The sequence below is a fragment of the Pavona decussata genome, unplaced genomic scaffold (assembly GCF_977016875.1).
Source record: "Pavona decussata unplaced genomic scaffold, jaPavDecu1.1 SCAFFOLD_8, whole genome shotgun sequence".
Lineage (NCBI taxonomy): Eukaryota > Metazoa > Cnidaria > Anthozoa > Scleractinia > Agariciidae > Pavona > Pavona decussata.
This window is the reverse complement of record NW_028145431.1, coordinates 22,501-40,000: the sequence shown is the minus strand read 5'-3', so window position 1 is coordinate 40,000 and position 17,500 is coordinate 22,501. Positions and strand designations below refer to the sequence as shown.

The following is a 17,500-nucleotide window of genomic DNA, read 5'->3' as shown; positions in this document are numbered from 1 at the left end:
CACAGGTGGACACGATCTTAACGAGGAACAAGGGGTCAGAGGGCTATCAGAGTCAGAAGAGTGAAAAGGCATGAAAGGTTCAATACAAGGACATTGGAGAATGACATTGCTCTTCTCCAACTTAAGACGAATGTTAGGCCAAGCAGGAAGGTGAACCTTGTGTGTTTGCCAAGACAGGGTAGCAAGGTCAGACAAGGAACACAGTGCTTCATAACAGGTACATAAAATACAAATTTTTAAAACTCTATGCCTCACTGCCGCCTGTTATCAAGAAGTTTCTGAAATAAAAGAAATAAAAGTAAATAATGTGTAACGAACGCAAAATGTATTTATACAATGGACATCTCGCAAGAGGCACAAGCAAAGGAAAGGAACGAAAGCGTTTGTCTGCATGAAGCCGTTTCGTTATCCTTTCCGAGAGCGTTTGTCTGCTATCCTTTCCTGTTGTAAGAGAGAACAAAACAAAAATAAAAAAATCAAGCCAACAGATTCCCTTACAGAATAGCCTGTGTTGTTCAGAAAATTGAGACTAGCTCCCTAAAGGAGTAATCTGTCGCTATAAGGTTACATCTACCTATTGAAGGGAACTCTTTTCGTGTGAACTGTGCCATAATAAGTTAAGTAGCGTATAGTTCTTTATCTCTGACACCTCGCATTTCCCCTCGGCGTAATAAAGAATGCGGCATACGCGGGTTAAAGAACAACACTGACAACAACAGAAATGATGATCATTCTTTGGCCTGGATAATGTCTTAGCTATCTCGTAGAGGAAGCAGTGTGTCCAGTAATATGGAATTCAATCGACAATGCGAAACATGTCGCACGCGGAATCGCGATTAAAAAAAAAAAAAACGCAATTCACTTGCAAGCCGAAGACATCCTCCCCTCCAACCCACTCTCCTCACCACTACCACCACCACCAATTTGGCTCTCTACAGAGAAGTAGACCATATGTAACCTGATTTTGTACAGTGTCTATAAATCTGCCTTTTTTTAATTAACTTGTATTGATTTTAGTCTTGAGGACTACAAGGTTCTTAATTGGTGTTGTGTTGTGACTCTACTACTACTACTACTACTACTACTACTACTACTACTACTACTACTACTACTACTACTACTACTACTACTACTACTACTACTACTACTACTACTACTACTACTACTACTACTACTACTACTACTACTCTTACTACTACTACTACTACTACTACTACTACTACTACTACTACTACTACTACTACTACTACTACTACTACTACTACTACTACTACTACTACTACTACTACTACTACTACTACTGCTGCTGCTGCTACTACTACTACTACTACTACTACTACTACTACTACTACTACTACTACTACTACTACTACTACTACTACTACTACTATTACTACTACTAATTCTTCTTCTTCTTCTTCTTCTTCTTCTTCTTCTTCTTCTTCTTCTTCTTCTTCTTCTTCTTCTTCTTCTTCTTCTTCTTCTTCTTCTTCTTCTTCTTCTACTATTACTAAATGAGCAAGCCGCATATGTAGCAAAGTTGAGTTGACAATGGTAACGAAGTATAGCCGTTTGTGTTAACATAAAACAAAACAAAAATGTGCCTGGCCCTGCTTATATCACAACGAGTACCCTTTTCCTTTAATCTCGATTACACCCCGACCCGTCTATCAAACTGCTTCCATTCCAACATCCAAACCGAGACCTAAACAAGTGCAAGCATACGTCTAGTTTATTGTCGGTCTATTATTGATGAATTTAAAGAACGGAAATTGGTTCTTGCTTTTCTACCGTTTCATTTCTATTTTGTTATCTCCTATAGGTTGGCTAAAACCACTGAGACTCTAGTCCACGCTTTAATAACCTCCAATTTGGATCACTGTAACTCTCTTTTATACAATGTTCCGAAATATGTCATTAAACAGCTTCAGTCAGTACAGAATGCCGCGGCTCGACTGTTCACAGGCTGTCCCAAGTATGACCACATAACCCCTATTTTATTCGACCTCCACTGGCTTCCAGCGAATTAAATTCAAAATACTTCTGCTCACCCACAAAGCTCTTCACCAACGGTCCCCCATCTACATACAAGACCTGATACGACGCTATTCAACTTCAAGAACGCTCCGGTCGTCGTACGCATTTCGCCTGTGTCATGTCAACTATAATCTAAAGTCGTATGGCTCCAGAGCTTTTGCTGTTTCGGCCCCAGAACTCTGGAACAAACTACATGTCGAAATCCGTTCTTGTGACAATTTAAATCTTTTTAAACATAAACTTAAGACTCATCTTTTTTCGAATTATTTTAAACAGATATGATTTTTTAAAACTTTGTAAAGCGCTTAGAACAGAACTGGATAAGCGCTATATAAGTAGTTATTATTACTATTATTATTATTGTTATTATTATTATTATTATTATTATTATTATTATTATTATTATTATTATTATTATTATTATTATTATTATTATTATTATTATTATTATTATTATACATGAAAGGACGGATATGATTTTTACTGTAAGTATCATTTCACGCTGGTTTTCATTTAGATGTATTGGGTAAGTGTGAAAATGTGTCAAAGTTTAGGACATCAACTTATCATCGCTCCTAACACAGTCCTGGTAAACATTGTAAAATGACGCTGTAACCTGTCAAACTTTTGAGATCAAGTTATTACATTGAGTGGTAAATGCAGTAACATGATCATTCTTTGATCTGAATAAAAGACTCCAAATTCCGTTTACCTGTTGCTTATACCGGTTTTAAACAGGATGCCGGGCACCTAGAAAGGGCTTCTCGTCCTTTTCTCGTGTTATCAGCGATGAGCTGTGTGTATTAATTAACTACCAGTGTTTGTGGCGGTAGACCACGTCAATCTTTCCGGAAAAGCTCTGTAGTTCAAATTTTCCTTGAAGGTTTTAAAATGGTGAAAAGAGCTACCTTTCGACTAGCCGACGAAGCCATGTTTGACGGCAAAGCTGTGTCAGATTTTGAAGTTGTCGGGCCTTTATCGTTTGGTCTTCTCGCTGTTTTGTTTCGGCAACAAACTCAGAAGATTTAGTTTCAAAAGGACCTTCGTTTTAGTCATTTAAAAGAATTTGTAACTGGCCTTGAATTTAATGCTTTGTCTGTTGAACATGAAACGATTACACGTTGTACACGTTTCCACCAACGACGGCCATCAAGCCCGGACCATCAAGTAAAGATCAACACCGGCCGTTGCTTGAAAGCTAACTATGCCAGCTCCACGAACACCACCGGTAAGAGGAGAAGCTGCAGAAAACCCGCTGCCGATAACCCCAAAACAAATTTGTGTAAACGTAAAGTAAAATTCCTCCCAAAACATAAGCGAGATTTGTGACCCAGGGGGGGTGGTTACTCCTCGGAAATTTTGGTTGGGGTGTGCCGTGGGGTTCTCCAAATCCTAAACCTATTTAAGACCAAAACATGCTATCAGCACTAACTTGCAGTTAATAGGAGCAATTTGTAACATTTGTCCCAACATCTGTTGTCCTTGACTGTAGGTCAGCAGCGCGACAGGCGGCCCAGACGTGAAAGCTCTGCCTTTTGTATTGGTTTGACTCGAGAGAACAAAAAGAAAGACAAGAGTGAAGTTGAACGTTCAACTGCTTTACGGTGCCGGAACGATTGTGTAAGGAGAACGGTGAACCTGGCGAGAAAAAGTTGAACTTTGAAATAACCAAGCTTGGCACGCATTGGGCAAAAAGGCGAAGAAGAATCCAGTGGAATATCGACGAGTCTATGGACGATGACCAGCGTGACCGATTAAGACCTGGGTCGAGGACACCATTCACGGCGAGAAAATCAAATGTTTAAAAAAGCTTCCGAAGTCGAAGCTCTGAAGGTTGTTGACCGCAAGGCTTCATTTAAAGAAATACAAGAGTTGAGCCGGCAATTCGCCGGCCGCCTCTGAAAAAAAAAAGATGATTGAACTGACGACCAGCAAGCGGAAAGGTAAATCAGCAAAACAATTGTGCATATCCACGATCAATTATTTGGTCCAGCCACTGGAAAGGTTAAATTAATGCTGTCGTATTTGTGGCAGTTTATCCTAAGTGGCAGAGGATTTTATTTTTCGACATTTATGTCAGCGCAGAGCTGAGGGCACATTGAGTTGCATTCGGGGTGCTGATCGTTGGGCGCAAATTAGTTCATGATTTTTCAACTGTTATGTTAGCACTGAGAAAGCATTCTGTTGCCCTTGTAGTGCTGTTGCCGATGGGTAGTTCACACTTTTCAGCTGTTGTGATAGAGACGAGGGCCAATGAACTGCACTTGAAGTATGTCGCAGATGGGCGGACGTTGTGTTTTGAGTATAATTTATGAATTCGAGCTGGGGATGATTGCACTCCTCGCGTATGTTTGAGATTGGTTTTACATATATATGAATAGCCGATGGACTTATTATATTTTTTTCTGCATGGGTATTTTTTTATTTTTATTATTTTATTTTTCATTTGGTTATTGTTCATTTTTTTTTCCGCAGGTTTTGCTTCAGTCTCCTGTTTGGGGATCAAGATCTGCGGCGCCACTGAAACCCGTTGTCATATGAACTGTTTGCCCAGCTGAGATCTTAGGGAACCGTGTCCTTCCCGGAAGGTTGCCGGACTGCCATGCTCCTTGCCTGCTAAAGTCACCCATTTACTCTTTGTATTTATGGCATTTACTGGATAAGAAGAGAATATTTGCAGTTGCTATATATGGCTCATGTTGCCCTCAAATGGACTCAAAGCTTTGTGCCCTTAGATAATAACCCATTAGATGCTGGACTTTGCACGAATTTAGTTGAAGCCAAGATACGATCAAGACTTGAACCGATCACAAAAGAGGAACAGCCTTCGATAGAATTAGTATTAACTAATTCACTTAAAACAACACAATGCACTTAAAAGTGTATAGTTAATAAGTACGACCACGAGAATGCCACTCACAAAGACTTTACATTTGTCACGATGTGAGTTCTATCTTTTGCAGTTCTCTTCCGCTCGAAGGAGCTTCTCAACATCCAAAACTGTTATGTTACAACTTTTCCCGATTATGTTACCACTGGACTTTCTGAGTAGGAACTATGTATATGGAGAGTGTTAAAGTAAATTTTTCGATATAGTCATCTATTCAGTGCATGTAAAGTCTGGCGGGGCTACGTCTATTGTAACCAAATTTAAAGGGTTGTCCGTCCAGAGAACGGTTACTGAAGCCTAACTTGTACGTTAAAGAGCAGCTTCACGACTGAAAGACTCAAGGTAGCCTGTAGCACTAGACTCCATATTTGGCCTTTTAGATTTAAATTTGCATTTTTCATTAAAGTTTGTGTATTTGTGTAGCTGATAGCTTGGAATAAACTTTTGTCGCTTCTTCTTCTTCTTTTTTTTTTTTTTTTTTTTTTAAATAAGCTACCTTACTTTTATTAGCTGTACCTGTCTTTCTGCATGCTTCCGTCTGTTTCTCTCTTGTCCCGTCCGAATTAGAAAGAATAATAAACCATTTTCATTGTCATTACAACCACTCGCTGCCTTTGATGAATTAAGAAAAGGGGAGGCAAGATTTTTCCCTCGACCTCTGCTCTTATACAATAGAAAATTATGCATGAAGCCCCCGTATAACCCCAATAAACAGCAAAAGTCCCTCAAAACATCTTTAGAAAATGTACGTACTTTCTCCAAAACTCAGAAAACCCTGTTCCTCTGAACTTGACTAAAATGTAAAGTAAAAGGGAAAAGAGAAAAGGAAAAATCTGCCTTAATAATAACTGACATCGCTGAGGGGATACCAAGTCCGCCGAATGACTGAAGAGGTCCGGCCCAACTAACGGGTTTCATTTAGGTAACTTTGCAAAGGAGGCCCTTGATTGATAGAAGTTTGACCGCAGGAGGAATCCAAGGTTGATGCCTGAGACGAAAAAAAAAAAAAAAAAAAGGAAAAAGAAAAAGAAACGGGTTGTAAATGGCAACGCAGCGTGGAAGAGGGTAAACCCCACTAGCCCGGCCGGATCAGGAACCCTTCCTTAAAGGCAGGTTATAGGGATTGGTTAAGATTTTCCCTTCTGGTCACGACAGGCAGCAGTCCTGAGGAATAAAAGGTCCCTATGGAAGGGGACACAAAGAAAACGGAATAAAAAAAAATAACACGAGAGTGAATTTCGCAGTCTCCTAATAAATAAAATAAAAAAGAAAGAAATCCGAGAGAGAAGAGGCAGAGAGGCAGTGTAATCGAGTAGTTAGGGCGCTGGACTTGAAATCCGGAGATCTCGGATTCAAGTCCCGCTCTGACCGCTTGCTGGAGTTGTTCCTTGGTCGCCGCGATTTCAACTTTTAGGGCGCGCTTGTAAATAGCCAGCTGGTCTGCCTCCTGCCAGTTAGGATTTTTAGCCATGTTCTTATCAATTTAAATTATTTCTTTGTGAAGTTTAATGCTCGGCCCCAATAGCACTTATGCTATAAACACTTCCGAAGTTAAATAAAGGTTATTTAGTTTATTTATTTTTTATCACTTATTTTTTTAATATTACCACAATAACCAATGACTGCTTTCACGATAAGAAATAATTTGAATCATATTTATCACGCTGATTTCGCACTTAGGTATGGCACTGGTCTACTCGCTAGTACATTTCTTATGTAGAATACAAAAAGGTGTAAATTTTTATGAAAAAAAAAAAAAAACAACTCAATGTCAACTTGCATTTAATTGAGCCGCATTATAAATAAAAGCAAGAGACTTCTCCAGGAAAAATTTCTGATGTTGATTTTACATGTCTAGTAGTTCAACTAAGTTATCACTAAAACGTTGTTGAAGTTCTTTCATTTTATACTTCAAATAAAATAGAGGATCTTCCCGTGCAATCGGAAACAAATCATAATTTCAGACAGAAGACATCAGTTGTGGAGATATCATTTCATCAGCAAATATCCTGCATCAACAATAAAATAAAAATTTATAAAATACGCCCATAATGCAAAGGATTTGGAAACCGCGGAGGCCATCGATCTGATACTTGAGAACGAGACATGCCTTCAAACTGCTGTTGACAGTCATATAACTTTGTCATGTTTATTTTGATTAAATCGCCTTCATTTACAAACACACACACACACACACAAAATACTTACATTAAAGCACGTTTCTACTTTTTATCATGAGAATGTGATGGCTTCTATAAATGCCGATAAAGCGCTTTTTCTTTTGGTTAAATGCGAATATGTTGGAGGAAAGTCGTGTGGCTTAGCTCACATGTTCAATTGAAATATCCTCAAAATTTCTAAGAAACACTTTCCCACAACGATTGTGACGCTGCGAAGATCCGTGATAAAGCGGAAGCAGTGGGCTGCAGTGAGAACCAAGTCCCTTCCGATAAGTGATCCTCTACAAAAGTGGTTGCCGTTGAATCTAAGATCGATAGAGAAACCTGCCAAGGCCAGGAGTTTGGAGAGGCATTTTCACCATTTACAACCGTGGCAGAAAACGACTTCCTTCCACAACCTTGAGAATTCAAACGCAGCAAAATAAATGACACACTTTTGATTCCATGCCAACATCAGAAACTATATGTGCATCAGTAATGGTATAACTGTTAAAGTGATTATTACTGGAGCTCGGTTGATGAAGCTCTCCTACATCATCAGTATTGAGAATGTTGTATTTATTATGTATTGTTTGTCCCATGAACCTAGTTTAATGGCCTTAGCTCTCACGAGTCTCCTATAGCTCAGTGGTAGAGCATCCGAACTAGTAATCAAAATGTCTTAAGTTCGACTCCTCATAGGGGCACTCGGATTATTTCTTTGTGAAGTTTAATGTTAGGCCCCACTAGCACTTGTGCTATAAATACTGCCGTAGTTAAATAAAGGTTGTTTAGTATATTTATTTTTATTATTTTATATATTATTACACACTACCAGGATGATTTGCGATTGCTTTCACAATAATAAATAATTTCGGTCACTTTTATGCACGCTGCAGAATCCGCACTTAGGTATGGCACTGGTTTACTCGCTAGTACATTTCTTATGTATGACACAAAAAAAAGGTATAAATTTTTATGAAAAAAAAAAAATCAATGTCAATTTCCATTGAATTGAGCCTCATTATAAATATAAACAAGAGACTTTCTCCAAGAAGAATGGCTGAGTTGATTTTACATGTCTAGCAGTTCAACTGAGTCATGACCAAAAAGCCGTTGAAGTTCTTTCATTTTATACTTCGAATAAAATAGATGATCTTTCTTTCTTTTTTTCCCATGGCGTGCTATCGGAAACAAGTCACACAATTTCGGACGGGAAGGCCTCAGTTGTAGAAATATAATTTCGTCAGCAAATATCCTGCATCAACAATAATATAAAAATTTATAAAATACGCCCACAATGCACAGGATTTGGAAACAGCGGAGGTCATTTGATACTTGAGAAAGTGACATACTTTCAAACTATTGTTCACAGTCATAACGTTTTCATGTTTATTTAAGCCAATATCCCTACAGCAAACAATGAAATGTAAACAATTGGCTTCGAATAAATCTTAACGTGGTAAAAAAACAAAAAAAAAAACACTTTGGCTAAATAAAACTTAGCTTCAATGTTCAGGACATAATGAGATGGGCATGCATCAAAGGTTTATCGAACAAGGGAAAAAATTAACAAATTAAACGGTGAAAACTTGATATGAAAGCAAAAGAGAAAACCATATGGCAGCTGAAGCATGGGACACTTAACGCCTACCACAACCATAAGTAGTATTTGGGAAAGAACTCCAGATGGCTTGCACCTAATCCAATACTTCAACGCATAAAAGAGATGCCAGTCTTGCCTTGTATTCATATTTGGAGAAATTCCACTCAAGATGTATCTGTGTATAGTGGTCGCTCTTTTGCTGCTTGAAGTTTCAAGCTCTCAAGGTAAGTTTCACAAAACGCAAAATTCCCAATATAAGCCTGTGTGAAAAATTGCTTGGTCGTTAAATGGGCGCTCTCTTACAGAACACTGAGAACATTTTCACTTAACAATAAGTTCTCGGCCAAATATGATTCCATGTTATGTGTCAGGAATAGCTGTTTAAGGCGGATATATTTTCATTGTCAATTTACTCCCTAGTTGAAACCGAAAATTTTCCTCAGAACTACCTACTTTACCCTAAAAACAGGCAAAATAAGGAAAAAAAAAAAAAAAAAAAAGGCTCAATCGACTGTATTAAAAAAAAATTCGATGCCCCTTGTTAATTTTGCTGATCTGCTTTGCTGAGACAGGCAATTCGAATACATAGTAGTTATTCATTCAAGTATAATTTATACCACATTTATATAAAAAAAGCCTGTAAAACGTCTACCACTGGTAAATACCCATAAAGAAGATTGATGGAATAAGTGTGATGGAATATTTTAAGCCTGGTGAATTAATGAGAATGATTTATTATTCAATAAGTGAAACAGGCACACTCGGAAAAAAAAATCAGAGTGCCCCTATCAGGAGTCGAACCTAAGACCTTACGATTACTTGTTCCGATTCTCTACCACTGAGCTACAGGAGACTCGTGGGAACTAAGTCCATTAAACCAGAATCATGGGACAAACAATACATTATAAATACAACATTCTCAATACTGATGATGCAGGAGAGCTTCGTCAACCGAGATCCAGTAATAGTCATTTTACAATTATACAGTCAGTGATGCACATCTAGTTTCTCATGTTGGCATGGGATCAAACGTATATCATTTATTTTGCTGTATTTGAATTTTCAAGGTTGTGGAAGGAAGTCATTTTCTGCCAGGGTTGTAAATGGTGAAAATGCCCGTGAAAACGCCTGGCCTTGGCAAGTTTCTCTCCAATTCAACGGACCACTTTTGTGGAGGATCACTTATAGGAAGGGACTTGGTTCTCACTGCAGCCCACTGCTTCCGCTTTATCACGGATCTTCGCAGAGTCACAATCGTTGTGGGTAAGTGTTTGTTAACAAATTTGAATATATTTCAATAAAACGTGAGCTAGCCGCACAACTTTCCTCGAACACTTTTGGAGTTAACCAAAAAGAAAAACCGCTTTACCTGTACTGATAGAAGCCTTCAACTTCCCGTAAAATGTAGAAACGTGCTTTAACGAGAAGGAGTTAATATTTCTGACCGATCGATAATTCAAATCATTTTATTCACAGGAATCCCTTTTTACCAACTTCACAAGAGTTTTAATATAAAGTTTGCAATCGTTTCCTTCTCCTCATAAACTTTGGGAGGTCTTTTGAAACATTTGTTATATTGGCCCTCAAAAGCAGACGTCAAGTAATATTTCAAATGTTTAAAAAACTTTATTTATGGCCATGAAAGGCGACTACATGTGGTTCGAATATTATTTTATCAGTGCCCACGATGATTTTGCACCCTTTCTATCACTTCCTTTCTCAACATTCTGTGATACACAAGTTATCTTTCATTTTATAATCACTGCTCTTCACGTATTAATGTTGTTTCCTTTATTCCACAGGCGCACACCGTCTAAGTAAAAAAACACCTGTCCAGAAGACCTTCCGTCTGCGAAAGCTCACCAGAAATAGGAATTTTGTGCAAAACACGTTCAGGAATGACATTGCCCTCATTCAACTCCGTGGGAAAATTAAGCCAAGTAAAAAGGTGAACACTGTGTGTTTGCCAAAAGGTGGCAGCAGGGCCAGACCAGGAACACAGTGCTTCATTACAGGTACATAAATCAAAGTATGTGTTTAATAATCTCTAACTTAGACTCACTGCGTGAGATAGAGAGAAATTCGTGAGCAATGCGTTCTGTTTATTTAATTTCTTGGCAGTCTTAGCTGCGTTTTTTACTATGTTAGAACACAGAAAACCATTCAATGGTACAGTACCCTCCCGCAGAACACAAAGCCTACACTGATTAGTTTAAAGCATAGCCTTTCTTCGGGTACCATTATAATATGGTTGTGTCTTCCCAGCCGTATCAGCTTTGGATTCATGCACATGAACGCGGCTTTGCCTTTTCATTTAATTAATTATTTATTCGTTTATTTATTATTTATCTATTTATTTATTTATTTATTTATTTATTATTATTAAGGTTGGGGACGAACTGTAAATCAAGGGGATCTGGCTGATGTTCTCCAGCAGGCAAAGATACCTGTTGCTTCTCAAAGTGCCTGCAGTAAAAAAAATGGACCACTCCTTCCGGTTGTTGAAAGAGAAATGATATGTGCAGGGGGTAAAGGCAAAGGTGGATGTCAGGTAAATAAAAATAAAATCACGATTTCTAAAATCTAGACAGTTTCAGTTAAAAATTACAGAGAGATTTAAGACGTTTCGGAGTCATCTTGACTCCATTATCAAGAGAAAAAATCAGTTTGTGAACGCGGATATTTAAATAGGCTAGAGCTGAAAATTAACATATTAAGAGCGGTTGTCAGTAACTTTCGAGAATCCGGCGACAGAAGCGAAAATTCGAATTTTTTTTTATTTGCCCCAAAAGACCCTTTTGGTGAACTATTTTCAAAAATAATATTCAAAAGTTCTAGCGAATTTTTATTTTGGCAAAAATTGGGAAAGTTCGAAATCGGCCAAAACGCGACCGATGGCCCGATTGAAATTATGCAAATTAGTACATTTTTAAAACTCTCGTTCAAGACAAGGTAGCGTTTTCTCGAGTTGACACTTTCACAATCGTTTTTACATCCCTTTTGCTTGCTTCTAAACTATATTTTATCTCCACCTGAACAATCTTTCATTTAAAGTTGCCCACGTAAAGAATACAATGTTTGCTATTCCTTAGATGGAGTGATTTTTGCCATATTTCAGATGACCATATCATCAAGGGTATACAAATATACTGGTAATGAAATCACTTTTTTGAACGGGCAATTGTTCTTATTTATCATGTTAACATATTTAGTTTGGCCCGTGAAAAGCGAGCGCGCTAGGTCGAGATGTGTGGAATGCACTTTGACACAATTCGCCATTTCAGTACTTCATGTTCCTCCTGTTACTATGCACTTATCAATACACTTCACGGAAGCTTTTAGATAAAAGCCAAGGTCTCTGTGTTCATTTCATGCTTTTATACACGTAAATAACTAGCTTCAAACTTGAGTGCTCCCCATATTAGCATTAGGTTATCAAATGATTCCTTTCAGGTAAAATTTTCGAGTTTATATTGAGCCGTTCAAGCGAGATGAAAGAGCCGTTCGCAGGGAAATAACTTGAAATCAGTAAAATTAATACCCTGTCTCTCATATCATGCTGCACTTCCAAACTACCGTTATTACTAAGCTAGAAAGTGTAAATGCTCCCTTTTTACGTGACCTAAAACAGAATTTGCCTAAAAATATTACGAATAAAGTCCACCACAAGAAAAAACTGAAAAAATCGCGCACCGACGTAAATGTAATCATCAGCCGTTTCTCGACTTGCTACATGGATGAAACGCGTCCGTTATTTTACCTCTGTATACATTTATGATCAGAAAGTAGAAACAAAAAATCTTCTCTATGCCCATCTGTATAAATGCACTCGCCAATCAGGCTTTGATTTTCTGTATGTTTGTCGAAAATACTGAAGAATAGTGCAACATAATAATTTGTTACTGACTACTTGACTCATTCAATCACAACCGGATACATGTAACACGACTGGAAACTAGATATAAAGAAATGCTCTTACTTGTCTGCAATCGTTACTCACATTATATCTGGCGATATCACATCCCCGAGGCAAGGCTGAAAACTGTCTCAAAATCCGCATATTAGAGATTCAAAGTTTTGAACAACGCAACAACTTTCATTGCGTGACAAGTGAAATGTGATACACAAGCGCGCGAAAAGCACCGGAATAAACAATGTCAAGATTCGCCCTTGTGATGACAGTGCGAAAATGATTTTTGAAATTACAAGAAGAAATTGAGGCAAGTCAAGGTCTGCAAGGTATATTTGATTGCCGGATTGAAACGAAAATCATGTTTCCTCCTCTCCCCCCACCCCCCCCCCCCCCCTCCCCCTCCTGGGTATTGTACCGAATTGTCATCATCAACAACAACAACAACCTTCATTTTCCTCAAAATAAAGCCGAAATTAACTGAAATGAAAGTAAACAAATCAAGAGCTTTCGAGACCTCAATGCGGTATTTCAATACTATCCTCAAACAAAAAGTTTGGAGGAGAGTGAAGTTTTTTTTTTCGCCATGGCACCTCTCCGTGCGGATCAAGCTCAAAAATTGCGCAAGATTTGTAATGTGTTACGCTTAATCAATGCAAAAAGCGGTGAGGGTAAAAGGCTGAAAGAGTTTGCGGAATGGCATGTGGCATGGCGTGCGGAATGGCATAATTATGCGAAATACGATTTACGCGGGGAATAAATTAACTGAGGAGCGCATCCTGTTTTCGCGCCAATTTTATAAGAGCAGCAGTTTTTCCGATGTTGCAGACCATTAAACAACCAAACAACAGATCGAGGATTAGAAAATATACGCCTGGGATAGAACATGTCTGATCGCTGGTTAGGAAGTTAGAGTGAAGAAATCGATGAAGTTTCCCATTCAAGGAACTAAGAATAAATTAAATTTCTAGTTGACAAAAAGAATGTGGTAGCGAGTAGCCTAGACAAAAAGCAACACCAGACTGGAGAAATAACATCGGTCTAAGGCCAAAACTATTATGTGAGAAATTTTAAATTTAAACTCGGTCATTTTATCAGACTCTTTGACGGTTACAATTTGTACAACTTATGGGAAAAATATGTTCTACTTTTTCTCACCTTACATTTTCGTCGAGCGACGAGTACGCAAGTCACTGTTGAGCTGCTGAGCTAGCTACCTAGCTATTCAATACGGCGATTCAGGTAGCTATAGTTCAGTTACGCGTTATCGAACTAAACATATCCGTCTTTAATTAAGGTCTTTCAGTGCCAGACGTCCCAACCTAAAATGAGATTTAAAGGCGAAAAAGCCCTAGAGCAAAAAAGCAGATGACAAGTATGGTGTCTAATTATCGACGCTGATTGTGTGAAAGGTTTTGAAACTATTCTTATCACAAATGCATTTTGGTCAAATTGTTGTTCATTTTCTCGCTCATGATAAATGAATCATCGAGCATACAGGGTATGAGAATTGATCTTTTACCGAGGGTTTAAAAAAAAGAAAAGTGTTTATTATTTTCCCTCGGTAAAGGATCAATCTTTGTCCTGAGAAGGCTTCACGCTGCCACATTATTTTTGTCAACCGAAGTCGCATGGAGTAAAGTGAGCATGAAATTTAATTTACTACGGATTTACTCATAGTTCCTTGAATGCAAAAACTATAAACAGTTTTCATCGCTTTTTTTACCCTCACTTCTTCCAAATCAACAATCAGACGCTCAAATCCTCGAATTTTCGTTAATATCTAGCGGGATATTTAGTAAGAGTCCGCAGCATCAAAAAAGCTGCTGCTCTTATAAAATTGGCGCGAAAACTGGCTGCGCTCTTCAGATAATTTATTCCCCGCGTAAATCGTATTTCGCATAATTATGCCATTCCGCACACCATGCCACATGCCATTCCGCAAACTCTTTCAGCCTTTTACCCTCACCGTGCAAAAAGGACGTTCGCTTGCACCTATCAAGGCACAAAAGATCGGGCTTATAAAGAAATTCAGGACGAAATAGTGTTGTTGCTAGGGCAAGTAAAGTGTTTTCGTTTGAGTGAAACTGAGAGCGTGAAAGAACATTTTATTTCTTTCTCTGACTTTCCCTATTTTTTTAAACAGAAATCCACTGCTATGCATTACTTGACTTTATTCGAGGAATTATGATTTACGATTGAAACTTTCCGTTCGTCTTTATATGCTCTCACCACCGAGAGAAGTAAGGCCTTCGTGTGAACTGGAACAGTCAGAAACCTTTAACGACGAAGGGAGACCGAGGAATGAAAAGCAAAGAATCGTTGTCATTGTCAATGCATGTACTGCGGGTTAACCCAATCCAAGTGGAACTCGTAATTAAGTTATATCTTCAACCATGCCATATAAAAACCACTATAAATTGAACAATCACTGGACTATGGTACACAGGTTCAAAAGATACTCTCACTGGCCTTGTCAAAGGCTGTTCGTATGGTGGATACTCTGGAGCACGCTTAAGGAGGATTTAACAATGACAACGTCAGACTTACACAGTGACGGCCCGTAAGAGATAACACCGTCTTTTAGACCGAACACGAAAATCTGAGAAATACCAGTCGTGCCCCTCATCCTTTGAGACTAGTGCGCGCTAGAAAATAAATTAAGGTTAAACTCTTACCTTAAAATTTGATCAGCCCTTCCGTAACCAATAATGCGGAATAATGTTGTGTATTTCCAGTTAACATTTTATCGCCATCAGTGACTCATCTCAAACAGACATTAAAGCGAGGTTTAACAAGTTAACCTAAAAAGAAGTTTTTTTTTCGTTCCATTCATGGTGAATGTCAATCTCGTACCCAGAGTCTTCAGGCTTTTTGGTCAGCGGGGCAACGCCGGGAAGACTCTGGGGACATCGAATTTTATTACCGCAGGATTTCTGCGGTAAAACAATGGAAACCGTTACGGAACAGCCAATCAAAAAAATTGAATTTTTTCGATGTCCCCAGAGTCTTCCCGGCGTTGTCCCGCTGACCAAAAAGCCTGAAGACTCTGGGTACGAGATTGGGTGAACGTCCTTATTACATTGATTAACCGTATAACACATTGCAAATATTGCGCACCTTTTGAGCTTGATCCACAACTTTTGCGCGTTGATCCATGGCGAAAGACAAACTTCACTCTCCTTAATATAAATAATAGCTTTTTGTTTGAGGATAGTATTGAAATATTGCGTTGAGGTTTCAAAAGGTCTTTATTTGTTAACTTGATTTAAATTAACTTCGGTTTTACTTTTCCTGTAATGTTATTTTATCAATGAGAATCCGGCACAGACAATACAGAGTGAATCTCAGAAGAGGAAAACTACATGATTATTGTTTCAGTCCATTAAATATACCTTGCAGACCTTGACTTGCCTCAATTTCTTCTTGTAATTTCAAAAATCATTTTCGCACTGTCATCACAAGGGCGATTTATTCCGGTGCTTTTCGCGCGCTTGTGTATCACATTTCACTTGTCACGCAATGAAACCAAAACTTTGAATCTCTAATATGCGGATTTTGAGACAATTTTCAGCCTTGCCTCGGGGATGTGATATCGCCAGATATAATGTGAGTAACGATTGCAGACAAGTAAGAGCATTTCTTTATATCTAGTTTCCAGTCGTGTTACATGTATCCGGTTGTGATTGAATGAGTCAAGTAGTCAATAACAAATTATTATGTTGCACTATTCTTCAGTATTTTCGACAAACATACAGAAAATCAAAGCCTGATTGGCGAGTGCATTTATACAGATGGGCATAGAGAAGATTTTTTGTTTCTACTTTCTGATCATAAATGTATACAGAGGTAAAATAACGGACGCGTTTCATCCATGTAGCAAGTCGAGAAACGGCTGATGTTTACATTTACGTCGGTGCGCGATTTTTTTCAGTTTTTTCTTGTGGTGGACTTTATTCGTAATATTTTAGGCAAATTCTGTTTTAGGTCACGTAAAAAGGGAGCATTTACACTTTCTAGCTTAGTAATAACGGTAGTTTGGAAGTGCAGCATGATATGAGAGACAGGGTATTAATTTCACTGATTTCAAGTTATTTCCCTGCGAACGGCTCTTTCATCTCGCTTGAACGGCTCAATATAAACTCGAAAATTTTACCTGAAAGGAATCATTTGATAACCTAATGCTAATATGGGGAGCACTCAAGTTTGAAGCTAGTTATTTACGTGTATAAAAGCATGAAATGAACACAGAGACCTTGGCTTTTATCTAAAAGCTTCCGTGAAGTGTATTGATAAGTGCAAAGTAACAGGAGGAACATGAAGTACTGAAATGGCGAATTGTGTCAAAGTGCATTCCACACATCTCGACCTAGCGCGCTCGCTTTTCACGGGCCAAACTAAATATTTTGACATGATAAATAAGTACAATTGCCCGTTCAAAAGAGTGATTTCATAACCAGTATATTTGTATACCCTTGATGATATGGTCATCTGAAATATGGCAAAAATCACTCTATCTAAGGAATAGCAAACATTGTATTCTTTACGTGGGCAACTTTAAATGAAAGAATGTTCAGGTGGAGATAAAATATAGTTTAGACGCAAGCAAAAGGGATGTAAAAACGATTGTGAAAGTGTCAACTCGAGAAAACGCTACCTTGTCTTGAACGAGAGTTTTAAAAATGTACTAATTTGCATACTTTCAATCGGGCCATCGGTCGCGTTTTGGCCGATTTCGAACTTTCCCAATTTTTGCCAAAATAAAAATTCGCTGGAACTTTTGAATATTATTTTTGAAAATAGTTCACCAAAAGGGTCTTTTGGGGCAAATAAAAAAAAATTCGAATTTTCGCTTCTGTCGCCGGATTCTCGAAAGTTACTGACAACCGCTCTTAATA

General features: G+C 38.2%; 1 pseudogene across 1 annotated transcript in view; it reads left to right on the top strand.

Annotated features, from left to right (window-relative positions):
• Nucleotides 1-8,861: 8,861 nt before the first annotated feature.
• The window catches only part of LOC146488699 (chymotrypsinogen B-like), a 13,651-nt pseudogene continuing 5,012 nt past the window's right edge, over nucleotides 8,862-17,500 (top strand). The window contains exons 1-4 of the transcript XR_014865123.1: nucleotides 8,862-8,916; nucleotides 9,760-9,955; nucleotides 10,495-10,707; nucleotides 11,080-11,243. The product of XR_014865123.1 is annotated as a chymotrypsinogen B-like (transcript). The remainder of the gene's footprint in view (nucleotides 8,917-9,759; nucleotides 9,956-10,494; nucleotides 10,708-11,079; nucleotides 11,244-17,500) is intronic.